Source organism: Sciurus carolinensis, chromosome 4, assembly GCF_902686445.1.
Source record: "Sciurus carolinensis chromosome 4, mSciCar1.2, whole genome shotgun sequence".
Lineage (NCBI taxonomy): Eukaryota > Metazoa > Chordata > Mammalia > Rodentia > Sciuridae > Sciurus > Sciurus carolinensis.
In genome coordinates this window covers 48,489,459-48,510,454 of record NC_062216.1, presented here as the reverse complement: position 1 = coordinate 48,510,454, position 20,996 = coordinate 48,489,459, and the positions used below count along the sequence as shown (strand labels likewise).

Here is a 20,996-nt window from a genome sequence, read left to right as displayed (position 1 = left end):
AATGAAGTCAGGTTACCTTTTACTTTTATAGTTAGTTATGTTGTATATTGGGCCTATGAGATACTCTGGAGCATCACCAATCTTCAGTCCACTCCATTTTAAGAATATAGAGGTAGGGAAATTGTTTTTCAGGGAGGAGACTGACAACAGTATTGCCACTGTGTCATTCTAGCACAGAAAGTACACATTCATACTGCTGTCTTGGAAGAGAAAATGAAGGCGCTCCATATTTGCAAACCCACTGGTCCCTTCTTCTACCTCCTCTTACTCAACCTCTCAACGGCCTTTGATCCAGCTGACTATATCCTGTTTCTTGAGTTACTCTGCTTTCTAGGCTTCCTGGACACCACATACTTTGTGTAGTTGTGTCATTGTTTCTAACTATTTGCTGCTTGTCCCTGTTAGAATATGGCACCTCCTCCCCCTAATTGCAACAAGTTTGACATGGAAAGTGAGCAGAAGGATAGACGCCACATCTCAGGCCCTTGCTTGATCTGTCATGGCTCATTTTCCTCCACTGCAGCCTGTGTTAGGCACTTACTGTTCAGTCAGGGTCTAGAAGGAAAAAGTTATGGAATAGAGCAGCAAAATAGCAGCTAACAAGTCCCTTGAGTGAAAAATACACTTTTTTTGTTTTAAGGAATTAAGATATGGGGACTGTTTGTTGCTAGAACATAACAGTAAAATCTGAATAACACACCTCACCTGTAGCTTTCCTGCAACTTCAGTTTCCTCTTCTGGCTCCTCCTCTGCCTAAACTCTAATGGTGGTAGTACCTGGGAACAGTCCCCTCATCCCTCCTCTCTTCTCTATCTAATCTCTCTCCCTGCATAATCTCATCCAGTCCCAGGGTTTTAAAGACTATCTACGTGCTGATGATATCCAAATCCATGTCTCTATCCCTGTCCTCTCCTCTGACCTCAAGATCAGTGTCTGACAAAGTATGGTCCATAGATCAAATGTAGCCCATGGTTTATTTTTGTTTGGCCCAAGAGCTAAGAATAGTTTTCACACTTTTAAAGGGCAGGGGGAAAAAAAATCAAAGAAGAAGTGTGTCCCTGGAATTGTATGATCCTGGATGGAAAAAGTTGCCTAGCCTCATATATATTTCAAAGGTCATGTATTCTCTACAAAAATTTGATTTCCCCCTTCCAAAATGTGCTCCTTCTTCAATCTTTCTCCATTTCAGCAAAAAAATATTTCTATTTACCAGCTACTTAGAAGTCAGCTATATGTCCTCCCTTTATTTCACAATCCACACCCATCCTATCAATTCACTCCTTGATTCTCCTCAAAAATCTATTTTGAACAAGTTTACTTAGCATCTCCACTATTAAAATCCCAATTCAGTTCATCACCATTTTTTGCTTGGAACCATGTTATTCTCTTAAGTGGACTCTTGCTCCTCTTACCCCCCATCTTTTTCTTTTACAGCATTCAGTATAATCTTCCCAGCATGTAAATCAGATGGCATCACTTGTTTGCTCAAAGACCTTCATGACCTTCCATTCTTCATGGTCTCTGGGGTGCATGTGACCTTACCCCGTTCTCATCTCTCCATCCAGATCTTCTAGCACTAACCTCTCAGCCTGTACATTGTAGCCTCTCTGGTCTGCCTTCTGTCTCACAAAATGTCCCAAGATAATGCTCATCTCAGGGCCTTTGCTCTTGTTCTTCTGTCTAGATCTCTCTCCCCTTGATGTTCACTTGGTTTCTCCTTCATGTCATTAGGGCTCACTTTATTTATTTATTTATTTATTTTTTTTTTTGTGGTGCTGGGGATTTGAACCCAGGGCCTTGTGCTTATGAGGCAAGCACTCTATCAACTGAGCTATATCCCCAGTCCATTAGGGTTCACTTTAAATCGCTTATGTTCAGAGAGTCTTTCCCTGTTTCTATAATGAAATTGAAACTGGACAAGTGAAAAAGAATATCTTTCATTATCCCTTTTCATTTCTGTCCCGGATACTCAGGCCTTCATCTACTTTTGAATTAGTCATCTGAGCTGGAATTGTCACATAGCACCTTTTCAGAATCTAGATGTTGTATTTTGAAATCTCAGTCATGTTTCTCTATAGCCTAGGGAGCAATAACTGATGTTCTGAGGTTGTTTGAGCTATAAGACAAAGCTATCAAAGCCCTAGAATCTGTACATGGCTTTTATTGACAAAGGAAATGCTCAGTTTATTAAGAGCAAAGTAAGAGATGAGGTGGATGTGGTAAAGAAACCTGGCAGCTAGGGTAATATTGTTTTAGAAATGAAAGTATGAATTTAAGGAGTAATTTGAAAAATCAATAAAGTGCAGTTTTCCTGGTAGAAGCTTAATTGTTGGTCCAACAATTGTTGTGTAGTACAACTACACAATACAAAATACCCTTCTATCCAGGACTGAGAAGACCACTCTCCATTGTTTAATTCACAGGACTCAGAAATTCCCAATACTCTCTCTCTCTTATCTACCATTGATACTAGAAAGGAAGTTTTCAAATTTCTTCCTTTTATCCTAGGATATTAGCTTTCATTAAGCTGAAAATCTTTCTGGGCAAAGAAACACTTAAAAGGAAGAGGGTAATTAATATTGAATATTTAATACTTGACTAGTCCTATATTAGAAATTTTACTTGTAGCTCTGCTTTGGATATGTCCCCCAAAGTCCCATATGTGTTAAAGTCTTGGTCCCCAACTCATGGTTTATAGGATGTGATAAAACCTTTAAGAGGTGAGGTCCAGTTGGAAGTTTTCCAGTCCTATGGGGAGTACCCTTGAAAGGGATGTTTGGACCTTAGCCCTACCTCTTTATCTTTCATTGTTTCCTGGATGCCATAGGGTAAGCAGCTTCCTCTCCCACATATTCCCCCTATGATGTGCTACCTCACCAAAACCCCATAGCAATGGGCCAACTAAACATAGAATGAAACCTCCAAAACTGTGAGCCAAAATAAACCTTTTCTCCTTTTAAGTTGATTGCCTCTGGTGTTTTGTCACAGTGGCAAAAAGTTGACTAACACACTTGTATTATCTTATTTTGTCCGTACGACTCTATTATCATCCTCATTTTACAAATGGGAAAATAATTTAAGTAATGTACTAATAGTTGAAGACATAGACTTGGTGTCTGGGATGAGAACTGAGCCTGCACTTGTTCTAAACTAATTCTTTTCCCTCTGCTAAGTTGGATCCTTATTTTGTCATAGATAGTTAGGTAAGAATAAAGACTGTAATGGGGAGGAAAAGACAGGAGGTTAGCAGATGCTTTCATGATTGAAAAGTACGAACCTAGGATGGGGAGGGAAACTGGGTATGTTCGTCTAGAATCCTAGAACATTCAATTTGTAAGGAACCTACAATATCTGTAGTCCAACTAACTAACTTCACATACAATGCAGTTGAGTCTCAGAGAAAGAAATGGACCTTTCTACTGTGGAAGAATAATTTTTTAGATACTTTATTGGAATGCTTATCCTTATATTATGATTACAAATAGTCCTAAACTCAGTAATCTCAGTAGTTTACAATAACAAAGATCTTTTTCTCACTCTTGCTATACATCTGCTGTGGGTTTGCTGCACACTATAGCTCTATACAACTGCAAGTTGGCCATGGGTCTGTTCCACCTGTCTTCATTCTGGAACCCAGGGTGAAGTAGCAGAGTCAATCAGGAACATACTCTGCTTATGGCAGAAGAAAACAAATGAGAGGATCTTGTGGACAGAGTAGTTTTTAAAGTTTCTGCTCAACTGGAACATCATGTCATGTCTCTTCATATCCCTTTAGCAAAAGCAAGTCACAGGGGTCAACCCAACATCAGTGGGGCCAGGGAATCAGTATTTTTGCTACAACAGAGCATACAAATCCTTATAGCAATGGGTGGGGCTGTCTAGTCCTCTCGAAGAAGGAGGGAGTGTATCATTGGAAACATCTGCCAGCGAGGTTAATTTGTGTTCCATTCACACTGAGTTTTGCTATCCCTGGTGCATTACCTTGCCTCAGAGGGGTTTGTGTTGCCAAAGTAAAAGCATAGTGTGGTGGTTTCAAATTTGAAAAGTCTAAGCTAATTGAGATGTCTCTAGAGTGGGTGAGAAGAGATGCAAATCCCTTGGAGAGAGAAAAACTATAAGAGCAAAGAAGATAAAATTTATTCATCAAATTTGAAAAAAGAACTAGACTTTTTTTTTTTTTTTTTTTTTTTTTTTTTTTTTTTTTTGGTGGGAGAGTTCCCAAGAGTTACAAGAATCCACTAAAACTTACTATAGCACAAAGGTGGCAAGACATATTAGGAGCAGGCTTCCAGTTATCTTGATGATGAGCCCGGCGTGGTGCAGGCTCGATTCCCTAGGTATTCAAAGAACAAGAGGTATTTCCCTAAAGGCACTGGATGGTTTAAGAGCCCAGGGCCATTTACAACCCCCTGAGATGTGAAGCATAGGTAGAATCATCATAAAATTAAAGTTCCTTCTGACTGCATGATATGGGGAATATATTTGAGAATACATTAGAGAAATTAAATAAATGAGTGTTTCAGGAAAACCTGTTATATAATAACTGACTGCCAAAGGCAGAAGGTGTTTAGAGACTGAAGAAAGAGGGGGACAAATTCAGGATTCCATAGAATGTGATTTATTAGGGACTTATGGAGAAAGACAAGTGGGCAGCAGCAAGAGAAAGGATCTCTGAACCCGCAAGGCAGGAATAACAGGTTTATATACTAAGCTAGACAAAAGCAATGTCTAGTCAGTGACTGCACTGAGTTTTCCCCCAAATTATCAACATGCCTAGCATTAGTCAAGAAATAAGCCAGGTATAACTGTTAGCAAGAAATGTTCAGCTGAGTATCAAATTTTGTTTATCCTATAGGTTTTGGGATGAACTCCGGGGATACCTGCTGGGTAAAATGATGGTTATGACCAAGACGACTGTAGTCATGTCAGTCTGGATTTCTACAGTGAGACACTTCTTCCACCTCATATTGTGAAGTTCATTAACCAAGACCTCACAGTTAGTAAGGAACAAGACAATTCTTTATACTCTCATCTCAACAAGTGTTCTTCATTCTCTGTACTAGATCTTTTGCATTACTTTGCTAAGGCTTTCATAACAAAGTACCACAAAACTAGGTCACTTAAGCAACATAATTATATTGTCTCATTGTTCTGAAGGTTAGAGATCCAAGGGGAAGGCCTTCTGCTAGACTTTTCTCCCATCTTTTGGTAGTTTCTTGAGGTATCATGATTCCCATCTTTACCTGATGTGCTCCCTCTAAGTGGGTCAATGCCCAAATTTCCCCTTTTTATCTCAATACTAGTCATATTGAATTAGGGACCCATCTTAGTTCAGCATGACTCTATCTTAATTATTGATATCTGCAACAATCATATTTAGAATATAAAGTCGCATTCACAGGCATGAGAACTTCAAGATGAATTTGGGGTGGAGGAGAGGGATACAGTTCAACCCATAATACCTTCTGAGAGCCTCCAGGATATAAGGCCACTGAGATAGACCTGGATCCTTACCTCATAAGTCAACCATCTAGGCAGTCACTGAGCCCAGCAGGGTGAATGTGAGACAGATTCCACTTTCTTGCCTTGGGTCCCTACTTCTCAGCCCTTTTGGGGATCGTTTCTAATTAAAGGAGCATTAGCAATGCTTGATGATTCTTTATTGATACATGGCAGTCAAGAATGGTGTTCACACCAACCTCATTTCTTCACCATAACACCAACAACCATTCCTCTGTGATGTGGCTTCAGCCAGGGGGCACATCCCACCGCAACCCTCAGAACAAAGAAGTTAATGTAGTAGTTGTTTCCTCCAGTTAACTAGGCATCCAAGGTAATATTTCCAAAAGCAGAAAACAGCTAGCAAACTTGAGTGCCCTAATGGTCCCAGGTAACTGTCTGCTGCCCTGGAAGCCAATTGCATCTTTGTGACTTTTGGGAAATCTCTCTTGGTGTGAGATATTAATTCTCTCATTTAAACGTAACCTGTGCCAAGCACATATACACACAAGGCCTCTATCCTCAGTGAATTTCCACCTCAAACTCCTTGGTTGCCTTTCTCATTTTTGTAGAGATAAACAGCTTCCTTGTGTGGGTTGGGCAGCTCACCGAACTGAAGAATAACTTCTTGAGAACCTGAAATTGATAAGAGGATAAGTTTGAACATGCTAGAGATGGATAATTCCAGTCTATTTTAAAAACACTTTTTCTTTCCTGTGGGTGAAGGCTGGGTGGAATTAATGCAATGAGAGCTCCTTGGACCAGTTGATCTAGTAGAATCTGGAATTAGACAACTGGTTTTATTTATTTATTTATTTTTTGGTGCTTCAGATTCAACCCATGCTTGCACTCTACCACTGAGTTACACCCTCAGCCCTTTAGATGTATCAGTGAAGTGGCACAGTGTGGCTGGGAGCTCAGGTCACCAAGCCTGATGGCTGGTCTGGTCTGAATTCCCATTCTGCTATTTGCTATCTGAATTAAAACACATGCTTAATTAAAATGTGTCTTTTTACTCATAAAAATTACCATTTCATAATATTATTTTATAGTATTAACTATCTTAGCATTAATTAATAGAAGTATTACTGATTTTAGCAGCATATGACATCAATTTGGTCTAGGTAGAAGTTAGATTGTGTCCATCTTTTCCTTCCTGTTTGTTTGTTTGTTTGTTTTTGATTGAAATCAGAGTTTTTAATGTCTATTTTTTATGTTTTGTTTGAATTTCAGAGGAGGGGAAAGAGAAGAAGTTCTTTACTCTTTCATCCAATAAGTGATGGTTTTCTGACTATGATCCCCAAATTATCCCAAAGTTCTAGTAGAAAAATTTACTCACTCAGTGACACTGTGTCTCATTACGTTATTCCTCTTCTTCACAAAAGAGCCACATAAGTTACCCTGAGCAGGACGAGCAGAATCTGAGCACAACACTTGGCTACATGGAGCAGTTTGGTGTGGGCCACACTCAACCTGGACCTGACCCCTAGGGAAAATAGCTTCAGGTGTGGGACACAGCTTGGTGTGGTAGAGAGAACATGATCAACCATGGTGGAGTCAGGACTCCTAAGGACTAATGAAAGCTATGCAGGGTCCCACTTCTAAAGATAACATAAGTAGAATTATTTGGAGAAAAACAAAAGCAGTGAAAATGCAAGTCATCAGAGCAGGCACAGTAGGAGGTAGGATGGCCAGCAAAAAATGGATTTGATGTACATACAGGCCTTTCTATCTCTGCTATCTTTGGTAAAGGCCACGAATGGAGGTCACATGTTCAGACAGAAAGGTATTGCAGAAACCAAATGACCACTTGTAAGGCATGTCACCTCTCTCAGTCTTTCTCACTAAATTCAATAACATCATAAATACAGAATCCTACATGATAAGTTGGTCTATGTCTTACTTAAAGACACATAATGAAGTGGAACATTCCAAACAGCCATTTCCTGCAATTCATTTTAGGAAAGAAATTCCCAAAATTTCCTCTGTAGCTAATCCTACTACTTATTTTCTACTCTTGTTTGTGTCTGACTTAAAGCTCTCGACTTTGATTAAAACTGGGTCAAGTATACACAAGGAGTTATGTGTACACTTCTCAGTACTCTCAAAGAAATTATTTATTTGCTTCAAGTTTGAAATAGTTGCTTATACAACAGTGTCGAGCCCACATATCATATTCTAGGTTTTAATAATTCAAAAATGAATAAAATTCAGCCCTGCCTTTGGGAAACTTAGTTTCTAGCTGCCTTTTCTCAAAATAAATCTATCCCAATTCCTAAAAGCTTATTCAGCAATGGAAGTTTAGAAAGGACAGTAATTTGCAATGAGATGATGGAAATTTAAAATGAAAGGAAAAGTAAGAAAGTACCTAAAAGTGAATCCCATCTTTCTCGTTTCTGGTATTTTCCGGCACAATGGACTAGGACTGCCACAGCAGGATGCTTACTATTAGGGTTTGCATATGAGGTGTCCCCACAAAGCTACTGATAATGCAGGAATATTCAGAGATAAAGTAACCTAATCAGTCCATCCTAGTTTGCACGGACTAACTTGGAAATAACCATAGGCAGGTGGGTATGCCTGGAGGAGATGAGTCACAGGAGACATGCCCTGAAAGGATTCATCTTCCCTGAGGCCCCTTCCTCCGAACCCTGCTTGCCGGTTGCCATAAACAGAACAGCTTCCCTCATGCCCTTCTGCCATGATGTTTGGCCTCATCCTGGGCCCAGAGCAATGAAGTCAGTCCACTATGGACTAAGCCTCTGAAACCATGAGACAAAATAAAGTTTTCCTCCTCTAAGTTGTTCTCATTGGGTATTTTGGCTACAGCAACAAAAGCTGATTAATACCCTTACTGATCTACTGGAAGACACCTCATTCATTTCAACCAGTCTGATCACATGAAGAAAGCCAGCATGATTTACTCTCTGAGCAATACCAGGTGATATATGTACAATAAACTGTTACCTATATGACCTTTACCCTCAACTACTGACAACGAGATGAACAAAGATACATATACATATACAACCACACAAATGACCACCCTGCCCCAACACAGAGAGATATGGAAAGCTTTATAAATATGAAATTAAAGGCAAATAATTACAAAGGAGGTTACATGCTGACTTTCTAAGCATCAAAAACTAATCAGAAACCAAAGTACAAGGGAGATGATCATCTACAGCATAATAAGAACTCTTATATAGTTAGTTAGAAAGAGATCGAATAGTTCCAGAATAAAAACACTAGCATAAGAGCTAAATGGGCCCAAGAAAAGAATAGAAAGGCACAGAAAAAGCCCAAATAGTACATATGAACAAAATATTCACTCTCCTTAGTTACCTAATATATTGAAGTGAAAAATTAAACTCATAACTATAATTTATAGCTCAATTCTAAGAAAGGAGATGCCAAGTTTCCCTTTATTAAATTGACTAACATTTTATACAAGTCTCAGTGTTGGCAAGGGTGTGAGATAAAGGCATGCTCAGGTATTGCTATGAAAGAGATGATTGGTGCACTGTTCCTGGAGGCCAGCCTTCTCAGGCAAGTCACAACCTCCCTAGCTCCCAAAGTCCTTCTCTGCATAATGTAGGAAAAGATCTCTAATGGCCCTTTTTGTCCCATGGGTTGTGATTTATTACAACAGTTCTTAAGCTCCAAATCAGCAGAACATGCTAGGGTGTTCTGTAACTAAAACCGAGAAATAACTTTCTCCCTACAGAAATAATCAGGCTAGTGGAGAAAAAATATGCTCAAAATTATTTCCTTTTCTCCAACATTTCTTTTCTAAAATCTCTAGTTCTTGCCTCAGTAAAATAAGGACAAAATAAATGAACAAGGTGCAAAGAAAGATGAACATTTAAAAATTCAGAAACAATCCATTATTCTTAGTTTAATAGTTTGCTGGGTTTTGCTTTTGTTGATGATATTGCTTGTGAATAGATGTTTAAGACTTTGCATAATGAAAATAATATGGCTGCACTTTCAGTTGATAAATGATCCCTATTTCACATGATAGAGTTAAACATAAATATTTCATAGCATTTCACAGACATTACCATGATTTCCATGTCTCCTCATCCTAACCATCCATGCATTCCTTCAACAAGTATTTATTTAGTGCTTTCTACATGATAGGTACTGTTCTGGAGGCTGGAGATACAATCATGAGCCAAACCAAGTCTCTGCTCTCAGTACAAGGTATGAAAGATGGTGGTGAAGAAAGCAAGAGAAACATTCTAAGTGTGAGGGGGTAAGAAGAACAGGGGTTGGGGTGGAAACAAGGTTGCTGAATATCTGGGATAGCCTGGGAAGACCTCACTAATAAATAGGGGGAGGCTTGAGCAGAGGTCAGAAAAAAGGAGAATTTGAAGCCTCCCCAGTGTGGGCAAAGCCATTCTGATTAGGGGGAAAAGCAAGTGCCAAAGTCCTGAGATTGGAGCAGGCTTAACATGTTGAAAGAATAGCAAGGAAGTCTATTGGGTGGAACAGAGAGAGTGAGAGTGATAGAGAGGGAGGATGAGGTTTGACAGGTACAGGGAGTGGACAGATAATGTGAGAACTTACAGGCTAAGCACACGTCTTGTTTGCCTGGCATAGTCCTTTGACTGTTGTTCAAGGAAAATTTTTATAATATCCCCTTTCATTCCCCAAACCCTTCATGTTTGAAAGATATATGATCAATCTGCATTCTGTGGATGTTAGCTTTTATTCTGAGCAAAAAGATGAAACATTGAAGGAGCATCATGATATGACTTTCATTTGAAAATAAAGGGGTGATGGTAGAAGTGGGGAGAACAATTGGAGACAACCACAACCATCTTGGCAAGAAATAATTAAGAAATAATGGTGACCTGGCTAAAGACTAAGGAGTGGAGGGGCAGTGGGGATTCTGAACAATTTTGGAGGTAGAGTCTACAGGATGTACTAGTGGATCGCACTGGGAAGTGAGAAAGAGAAGAGCTCAGGATGACTGTGAAGGAATGTTTAGAACTCCTGAGGTACTATGTTTGGTTTCTGCAGAATCTTCACACTTCACAGACCTTACTTGCTTGAAGTTTTGGCATCCACACCTTCACCTCTGATGTGAACAGAATGTTCCTCATCAAAAAACATTTAATTCAGTAAATAGAGATTTTGGTATTGAAGCTCAAAGACCCACTAACTGAGGAAAAATATGTTATTAGCATCTTTCCAGAGTCTCCATGGTAACCAGCACAGGCTCTGTAAAGCAGCTGAGTGTCTTTCAAAACTGTCAGTGGGCCAGAGGTGATGTGGCTCAAAGGACTGATGCTTCATCTGCTTCCTGACTCCATGAGGGAACCACTTAGCTTTTGGGTGAAAATACTGCTTGCTGAACCTTGTTGACCCTCTTTTTGCTGCACAGGTAGTTCTACACAGTCATTTTCCAGCATAAGAAAATACACAAAGGAGTTGATTTTTGCTGCATGCCACTGACTCAGCCATGATGAGTCTGTTCTGCCATTTAGTGTTGAGGAAGGATCATTAGGGATGGAAAACATTGTCCAGCAGCCAGGTATGACACATGACCTGTCTAAATCCCCAAACTATGAAAATTGTTGAATAGTAATGAATATTCAGAAACTTGTTTAATATGGGTGTTTGATACTGTGTTCAGGATATTTTCTGATCATTTCCTAAAAACCTTATAGTATTATTATTGCATTTACATTTAATTCATGAGAAATGCATTAAGTGTGGTCCTACCAGAGCAACCTAACCATTGACCTCTGCTAGTTGTGTCTCCAGATATTCAGGTCTTTCCTCTTTTTATTTCCTTCAGAGAAACTTTATAGAGTTCTTCAAAAGATTTTCACATTTCTTTTTAAATTCACTCTGGGCATTTTGTAGCTTTGTCGCTATTATAAATGGATTCTTTTTTTTTTTCCCATTACATTTTTTAAGCAAATAATTGTGGTATGAAGAAAAGCAACTGGCTTTTGTATGCATTTTTTTTTTTCTCTGCACTTTACTAACTACCCTTATTGGTTTTAATATTTTTCAGGTGATTTTCTTGGATTTTCCCATATAATAATATGCAGTTTGAAAAAAAAATTATTTTTGTATCTTTTCTTTCAACCTACATAGATCTGATTCTGTTTTCTCCATTAATTCATTGCATCAAGTTTGCCTGGTTCCTGTCTTTTTTTTTTTTTTTTTTTTTTTTTTGCAGTGCTGGGGATCGAACCCAGGGCCTTGTGCTTACAAGGCAAGCACTCTACAGACTGAGCTATCTCCCCAGCCCTTGGTTGCTGTCTTTTATATAAATTCCTTTAATAATTCACCAGTGAATATCATGGTTGCTATTTGCTTCATCTAGACACTCTTTGCCATATTAAGGAAGATTCCTTTGATTCATAGAATACTATGATTTTTTTATTAGCATTAGTTGGGGGTTTAGGCAACCAGTGAATAATAGTTGTCTGTTGCCCACCTGGAGTTTAAAACCAATTCTGAACACAAGAATCAGACAGATGGAGATCAAAACACCAGGTTAATTGACCAGAGTAATTGGAGAATGTGGCATAGATGTGCAGAATCAGGTGACTTGCTCATTTTTTATCCTAGAAATAAACTCACTTAGATAAAGGTGGATAATGGCAAACTTTCACAGAGACACAGCTGCCCTGGAAAATGTAGGGGGCAGGGCACTAGGGAAGAATAGAGTTACTTTAGATTAGGTAGAGGGCAGTGAAGGGAGGGAAGGGGTTTGGGGGTAGGACAGTAGAGTGAACCAGACATTATTACCTCATGTACATATATGATTGCATGACTGATGTGAACCTACAACCTGTACAATCAGAAAAATGAGAAATTATACTCCATTTATGTATGAGTTATCAAAATGCATAAATGCATTCTACTTTCATGTATAACTAATAAGAACAAATAAATTTTTTTTTTTTTTAAACTTACTCATGGTTGTTGGAAGGACTCAGTTCCTTTTGGGCTGCTGGACTGAAGACCTCAGCTCTTTGCTATGTGGACCTCCCCAACATGGCAGCTTACTTCATCAAAGTCAGCAAGGGAGACAATCTGCTCTATGACAGAAGTCAGGTCCATTCAAGATTTAATCATGAAAATGGTATCCCTGTAATATTGCTGAGTTCTTTGGGCTAGAAGCAAATCAAGACCAGAGGACTATACAAGGCTATTGATACAGGAGTCAGAAATCACTGGGGACCATCTTAGAGACTACCTGCACAAGCATCTATGAACATGATATAAATCATAAATTTCTTAATCTGAACTGTTCTTAATTTGCTAAAAGTTGCTTGATATTAGCACATTATTCTTTTAGTTAACTGCTTATTCAAATTGCTAACATTTTATTTAGGACCTTTATTTCAATATTTATAATATATTTGGGTTTGCATTTTTCACCATTTTTATTAGGTTTGTAATCTGGATATGATAACCTAAAGCATTCAATTGAGAAATGCTTATCTTATATTCTTTTTTTTTTTTTTTTTTTTTTTTTTTTTGTGGTACTGGGGATTGAACCCAGGGCCTTGTGCTTGTGAGGCAAACACTCTACCAACTGAACTATATCCCCAGTCCTTATCTTATATTCTGATATAGCTGAACAACACAGCAATTACCAGATTTATAGGGTTCAAGAGTGTTTTCCAGTAATACTATCTGAAAGTAAATTGTTAGCAAAATTGTCAACCCCAATGATTGCTGGCATATCTAAGTTTTTTATATTAGCAGGGCAATTTTGATATTTGACATTTTCCTTAAAATAATTCATTTTATCTACTTTGCCATCAATTTGGCATAAGTATCACTCTCCCATGAAATTAAGCTAATATCTGTGGTCATAGTTCCTTTTCTCACTCCTAATATTCAGAAGAGTTTTCTTGGTCACGTATCTTTGTCCCTCTTTCGTTATTTCTAAAATCTGCTATAAGACTTTATCAAAATTTTTTTTCATTTTCTAATTATTCATTAATTTCTTTTTCCAACTATACTTTGGTCTTTCATTATTTGGCTTAATTTTTTATTAATTTTCTATCTTTCTTGTTTGATCACAAAATAATGTAAGGGTACAAACTTTCTCAAAATAGGGTTTGGCTGTATCCTACACATTCTGTTGTGTGCTACTTCCTTTTTATTCTCCCTAAGTAGTCTGAATTTTAGCTTTGGTTTTATATTTATTCAAGAGACTGGACCAAAAAAAAATAGTTCTATTGTAACCTTTAAGAAGTTGGACCATTTTGATCTTCTCCTAATAGTCAATTTATACTATACTACATTACAATCAAAAAACTATCCAGTAAGTACTACTTTTTGCATTTTATTGATATTTTCTTTATTATTTGGTACATAGTCAGCTTTTACAACCAATCATTGGGGATTTAAAGAAACTGTGTAAAGAACAGAATTTTGGCCAGGTGCCGTGGCACATGCCTGTAATCCCAGCAGCTTGGAAGATGAGGCAGGATTGTAAGTTTGAAGCCAGCCTCAGCAACTTAGCAAGGCCCAAATAAAATAAATAAATAAAATATAAGAAAAGGGTTGGGGATGTTGCTCAGTGGTTAAGCACCCCAGTTTCAATCCCCAGTACCAAAAATAAATAAATAAATAAATAATTTTTTAAATCTATAATTAAGTTTGCATATTTATATGTTCAATATATACTTGAAAATATTTGTTCAAATATATTGTTACATGTTACATAAAATAGTCAACATATGAATACTTTAATATCAAAAACATCATAGTCATTTATTTTTAAATTACTCAGTAATAATAACTTATACCTTTTATTATTTTTAATATCACCTTATCCCATTTAAATCCTTTGGTTGTTAGTTTTACCTTGTGTGATAATCTTGCCATCCTGCTGTATTTTTTATTATACTTTCCTGATATATTTTCCATCCCTTTATATTAAACCTTACCATGACTTTTGTATGTTTAAATCAATCTCTTTAATACTAAAAGAGCAACATTATCATAAACTTTCTTTTTTTGCAGTGTAAGCTTCTGGGGATAGAACCCAGAGCCTCCTGCATGCTAGGCAAGCACTCTGCTGCTGAGCCACGTCCCTAGCCCAAGTTCTTATAAGCTTTGTAACAATTATATTGTCATACTTTTTCTGTATTTGTCAGTGCATGAAGTTTTATGCCTACTATAGTCAACCCTCTGTATCTGTGGGTTCTGCATCTACAGATTCAACTAAGGATCAAATTATTTTTAAAATAACAATGCAACAATAACAAATAATACAAATAAAAACAATACAATATAACTATATAGAATTTACAATATATCAGGTATTATGAGTAATCAAGAGATGACAAAGTATACAGAAAGATGGGTGTAGGTTTATGCAAATATTATGTCACACAGATCTTTATATCCACAGGGGTTCTGCAACCAATATCCCATGGGTACTAAGGGATAACTGTATAGATTTTGTCTGATTGTACCTTTTATTATTTTTAATATCATCTTATCCCATTTAGATCCTTTGGTTGTTAGTTTTACCTTGTGTGATAATCTTGCCATCCTGCTGTTTTTTTTTTTTTTTTCACTCTGACGCTATGGGGATTTGAACCCCGGTCTTTCCACCTGTAAAACAAGCGCTCTATGAGATGGGCTATATCATCAGCAGAGGCCTGCTGTATTTTTTATTACACTTTCCTGATATATTTTCCATCCCTTTATATTGAACCTTACTATGACTTTTGTGTGTTTAAAAGAAATATTATAACAGATAGGCAGTTAAATTGTCTTCTGAAACAATGTTGAGTTTGTTTTGGCAACAATTTTAGCTCATTCATATTAATTGCTTTTACATACTTGTGCTTCCTTTTAGAAATATAATACAAATATCTTAGGCATATATGCAGCACCAGGCTTATAAATTCTATGAACATTTTTCTCTCTCATATTTGATGTAGAGCTGGTCTTGCAGAAAAATGATCAACTCTGCTCTGAATAAGCACAAGACCTTGGTGAATTTCTTGAGGTAAACAGACTACGTTGTTGACCGCCCTACTTAGACCTATGATTGGCATCTGAGGCTCAAATGAGGTAGAGGCACAGAGTAGAAATCCGTGGACTGCTTTCTGCATAGCAAAACCTACATTGACAATATTTCAATGCATCTCAGTTCTCTGCAGTTACGTTTGATGTGGCAGCAATGTTGTTCAAGAGCCTGTTTAAAACCCAAATCAACAATTTTAGTGATATTAAAGTACAAAGAAATACAAACAAAGTTGCCTGTGTCCAAATCTGTGCTTTCTTTAACATGGGGATAACATCTTTGCTCAGGGTAATCACAACATGCCCAGGGTAATCTCAACCAATCGCTGGAAAAGCTTTGCATTTTCCATTGTCCTAACTTCTTCAAGAATTGCAAAGAAGTCCATGCTGGGAGCACTGATGGTTAACTGATCTAGTTTAGCAAAGTTAAGTTAAACTAGATAAACAATATGAAAACTGTGCAGAAAGAAAATGAATGGATTAGGTAACAAGAGTCTTCTTTGGGTCTCTTTTAGGTATTCAAACATCATAGTCATTTATTTTTAATCAAGGAAAGAAAGGATGATGTTTGATTCCACTCCCAATCCTCCCTACATAACTTGAAAAGATCCAGAAATAATGTGGAATTCTAGGTAAGAATTCCGTCAGCCTTGAAATGTCTTGAAAAAAAAAAATAGGTAAAAATACTATGGTTGATAATATAAGAAAGAAAGGCAAGGATTTTTAAAATCACATTTTTAAATTTGGAATTTCACACTTTGTTCAGGAATTGAAGAAGGAAAGATGTTCAACTATTTTATATATATTCTAGGACTGAGCAGGTAAGTAAATATCTGATACCAAGGTTCTCGCTGTCAGAAACCCTTACAAACAAGAAAGTGGGTCAGCATGAGCCTCTGGGTTTGGATGGGAATTGAAGGGAGTATGCACTTCTACATTTTCTAATTTACTCGGGGGGAAAATAGAAACAGATGTGTATGTAAAATACATACATTTCTTAACTCTGCTTAGTGAAAGGATCTAGAAGTAATGGTATCTCAACAGCAATGAGAAAGACCAACTCCCAGATCTTGGATCTTAAATACTCTTCTTTAAGAAAAGGAACAGAGCTCCTTGAAGAAGTGACTCATTCCAGAACTGAAGCAAGGAAAGAACAAGATGAGCCTGGAACATCTTGATATGTCATAAAGGAAAAAAATGCTTGATAGAGTCAAGCCAAAGGACACACAAACGTCTTTGAAGAGACTTCCAAGGATGAATCTGGGATAATTTGAGCAAAAAAAAAAAAAAAAAATAATAATAATAATAATAATAATAATAAAAATAATAATGACAGTAATGGGTTTTAATTCATTGGCTAAAATAAGAATCCATGAGCTTACCCTGAAATCAATAAATCATTGAAAAATAAGGGAGAAAAGGAAGGCTTTCCTGACTCTACAATTCCAACTAATATACATATAAGGAATGAGGGCATTAGAAAACCATCATCTGGAGAACATCACAGTCATAAGTATTTCAGTTAAGAGTCATCAAAGGATGTTAAAAGTATGGGTAAACTGTATGATGCAGAACATGATGTTCAATGTCAAGACATTCCTTATAAGATTTACTATTTGCCAAGGGATTGGAGGAGTCTAATCAACAACCCCTTAACCAAGTATCAGGGTGAACCTCACCAGTAACAAGAGATTCCCAAGTCCTGATATCTGCTTCATAATGCTCAACTGAACCTCTCAGGAAGAACAATTAGGCAAACCCAAATTCCTCAAAAGTGTCAACGGTCCTGAAAAACAAAGAAGACATTGCCGATTAAATGATAATGGCTCCCACACTCTCATCCCCTACATGGAAAATTTTTCCTTGCCTGGAATCTGTGGTTCTACAGACAAACTTTTAAGTGTTGTCTGAGAGGAGACTAAGCATCGAGCTACTATGGATAAAACTGATCCTGGTTTCCAGTGGGGGGTGGGCTACTGACCTTCCCCAATGGGCTTCAAAATCAGCAAGGAGTTAGTGCTTAGCGGAGAAGTCCACTGGCTCCAACCCCCAGCATCTTGCTCCTCTGTATTCTCCTGCAAGACTATTTCTACTCAGACTTAACAATTTCAAAAGTTTATTCTTTATATCCCCATTCCTTGGAGGCAGAAGACCTGGTAATACCATTCCATCTAAATGAAAATAGCTTTAATTTAGACCCAAGATTTGATTTTTTTTTCTTCATATGAGTTCTTTTGGCTATGGGCTCAATTTGTATTGAATTTGATAGATTCATTCTAATATCCTTGCCTACATGAAAAAAACTCAGTGTACACTAATTTCTTTTTGAATCATTCAGAGACTATGGGCATGATAAAATGTCGGTTGTTATACAGGTCACATTAGGAATATTCATGTTTTATAAATATGAAATAAGCAGCATGGGTGACATTGCACATTTCTTACATTTTTAATATACACCAGAGCTGCAGAGTGAGTCTGGAGGAAGAAATCCCTGCTGTATTCATTCTCTGCTGCAGATAGGGAAAATCATTAGATTTTTGCTGGGGCAGGACATCCTATCTTTCTTTAGACCTTTAGACACCGTGCATGTGCCTGGACTCCCAAGTACATTAGGCAATGAGATCCTGCCTTAAAGACCCAGGTCCCCAGCTGGAGCTTTGTACTCCCTCCCAGGTAAAAGAGGCAGACTCAGAAGCAATGCTAATGGAATGCCATTTACACCAACTTCTTCATTTTCTTGTAGGTGGGAAATCAAAATGGAAATCGGTGAATTTAAATTTTTATTTTGAACCCCTCTCTCTTACCAGCACTGAACTTGCCCTGGAGAAGAGCTGTTTGGTCATCTGCATGTATAACAAATTCTCACCTCCTGCTGCAAAGACTGCTTACTGCTGGGTAGAAAATGTATTTAAAATTGGACCTTTTTTTAAAAAAAAGAAAAAAAATCTAAGACTCCAAGATAGGGTACTTTTTCCCAGAAGGACTTGCAGAAATGGAGGATTTTTAATGAATACTGATAAGTCTGAATATGAAATGAAAGATTAACAGCCATGTTAGCCAGTGACAGATGTTGCAACCCAATATAACAGAGCTTCATACGCCATCGGCATCCCTCCCAACAGAATTAAAGTAGAACAGCTCATTAATACAGAAAACATGTCCTGTCTTTCTTCTATTTGAAAAGAGTCACTCAATTTCCTTAACATTAGATTGGTTGTTTTAAACCTTAGTCAGAATTTATTGTTTGGGCATGGGCTTTTGGTGGGAGCCTTATTGTTCAGTTTAATTCATATAAATCTCATTCTTTTAAAATTATTTTGCAGCAAAAACAAAAGCTGAAAATAGCACTTACACAAGCAATTTAAACTTAAATTCGAAGATACAGAACAATCACAGAAACCCATGTAAATAGCATTTTTACAGGTTTGCTTCATCTCAAGCAGGCAACATTCATATGAAAATGGCAGACTGGAAAGAAGAAGACCCAAAGATAAATGCCTTGCTCAGTGTCCCCCAGACAGTGGAAAAACCCAAATCAGTCTAGAAAGCTGGGCCTAGACAAAGAAAAGGGCTGAGGGCAGTGGAATTAGATGTCCCATGCCACTGAGAGATTATAAAGTTCTCATATAGGTCACAGCTTAGATGTTAATTTTCATTTCTCATCTTCCCTGTCAATATCATTTCAAAGAATTAACGTCACGAATTTGCATGGAGCTATGTCAAATGCAAACTTCTTTTTAATTGCCTTGATTTATACATATATAAAATGTAAATTTTAAAAAATGAAGATACTATGATTTTCAAAAACACTCGTGACCTACCTTAAGAATCATAAAATGTAAGACATACTTGGATAGGTTAGTGAGGCTGATTTATTTGCAATGAGAAAAGCAGCTCTCTTAGACATTGTCATGGTTTTCAGATAATTAGTGTTTGAACTTGAGTTAGGGAAGCATTGGTCAAGAAGTACACTGGGAAAGAAAGCAGAACATCAGAAAATGAGACTTAGGCAAATTATCATTTCAGTAATTCCTAGTTTAATTATTAACACCATACCTTGCTTTTCATTTGTTTTGTGGCCTTTTATCACAATCTGTAATCATTTAATTCATTTATTGGCCAGTTGATTACCTTTCTCTCAAGCACAAATTCTATGAGGCCTGACTTGTTCACTGTTCTAATACCAAAGTTTTGCCCAGGACTGACACATGAGAGATAGGTGCTCAGACAGAATTTTGAATAAATAAGTACATGAATGAATGATATTCATAATCGATAAATCAACAATCAATACATATCTTAATGGAAAATAAAACTGGATTTTAAAAATACAATGCTCTTTGATGCAGGCACTGCCATCAAATAAAGGATACCTGTTCTCCAGGTTCTGTACCTGAGACCTGACTCCATTCTGATCTCTACCATGCAGCCACATTACCTGTGACACAGTGGCATCCAGCACCAACACACACACACACTCAAATGGTGGTTCTGGCAATTTTCAGTTTTGTCCTGTATGTTTTTATATGTGTCATTTTATGAAGCTGCCCATGTGATTTACAAAGGCTCGTGAACTAACATTTTGGAAGGAGTCACTTAGTGAAAGAGAACATTTTCTATTCTTTTTTTATTCTCCATTAACAGAGGAAGTATTTCTTATAACTCTATGGGGAAAAATAATTCTCCTCAAATGCCATTCATAAGAAAAGAAAAAGTCGTTTGACAAAGTATTGATTGGTCTGGGATTGTGGCTCAGTGGTAAGGTACTCGCCTAGCATGTGTGAGGCACTGGGTTGGATCCTCAGTGCCACATAAAAATAAATAAAATAAAGGTATTGTGTCCATCTACAACTAAAAAAAAAATTTTTTTTTTAAAAGTATTGATTGTTAGTAGGAGGTCAAAGTTATGTGAAGGTAAATTTAGATGTTCGTAATTTTAACCTCATTTTATAAGGGACTTGAAGGACATTGGGGCATATTGTGCGATAAAGTACCTATAGTACTAGTCAATGGGAGGAAAGCTCTAGATTATTCTGCGCCTTGATTCTGTCACTCTGAGTCACTTACTAAATGGAAGCTCCAGTTTCCACTCCCCTCAGGAAGGTTCCAGCCACCTTGAGCCCCAGGAAGCAGTGTTCCAGACTCTGGTAGGAGAGGCCAAGGGAGGGCCCGTGTCAACATTGCAGAGGAGCACCTGTTGTCTGTCACTGGACCTCCAGAGAGACACTCTCGAGCTGATGAATTTGGAAATAGGAAAACTTGTGCAATCTCAGAATGCTCAGACTGAAAGAGAACTTCATTTAAAAAAATAAGTACTTGGAACCCAGAGAGATAAAGTGATTTCCACAAGATAAAATCTCAGTTTAAAAAAAAAAACAGTGGCAGTCAGGTTACGGATCTTAAAGTTGATAGAAACAGAGCTCATGTTTGATGCTGTGATATAGAAATCTCAGATCCATTTGTCCAGTAGA

At 37.4% G+C, this 20,996-nt stretch overlaps 1 long non-coding RNA gene and 1 other non-coding gene across 2 annotated transcripts; both read right to left on the bottom strand.

The window, feature by feature from the left end:
• Positions 1–5,565: 5,565 nt before the first annotated feature.
• Positions 5,566–20,764, bottom strand: LOC124983697 (uncharacterized). Its single transcript, XR_007108485.1, has 5 exons — positions 20,593–20,764; positions 17,202–17,308; positions 15,022–15,105; positions 12,442–12,566; positions 5,566–6,135 (listed from the first exon to the last, which is right to left on the bottom strand). It is a non-coding gene; the product is annotated as an uncharacterized LOC124983697 (long non-coding RNA).
• Trnav-cac (transfer RNA valine (anticodon CAC)) lies at positions 13,009–13,082 on the bottom strand. The gene has a single exon. It is a non-coding gene; the product is annotated as a tRNA-Val (tRNA).
• Positions 20,765–20,996: the final 232 nt, after the last annotated feature.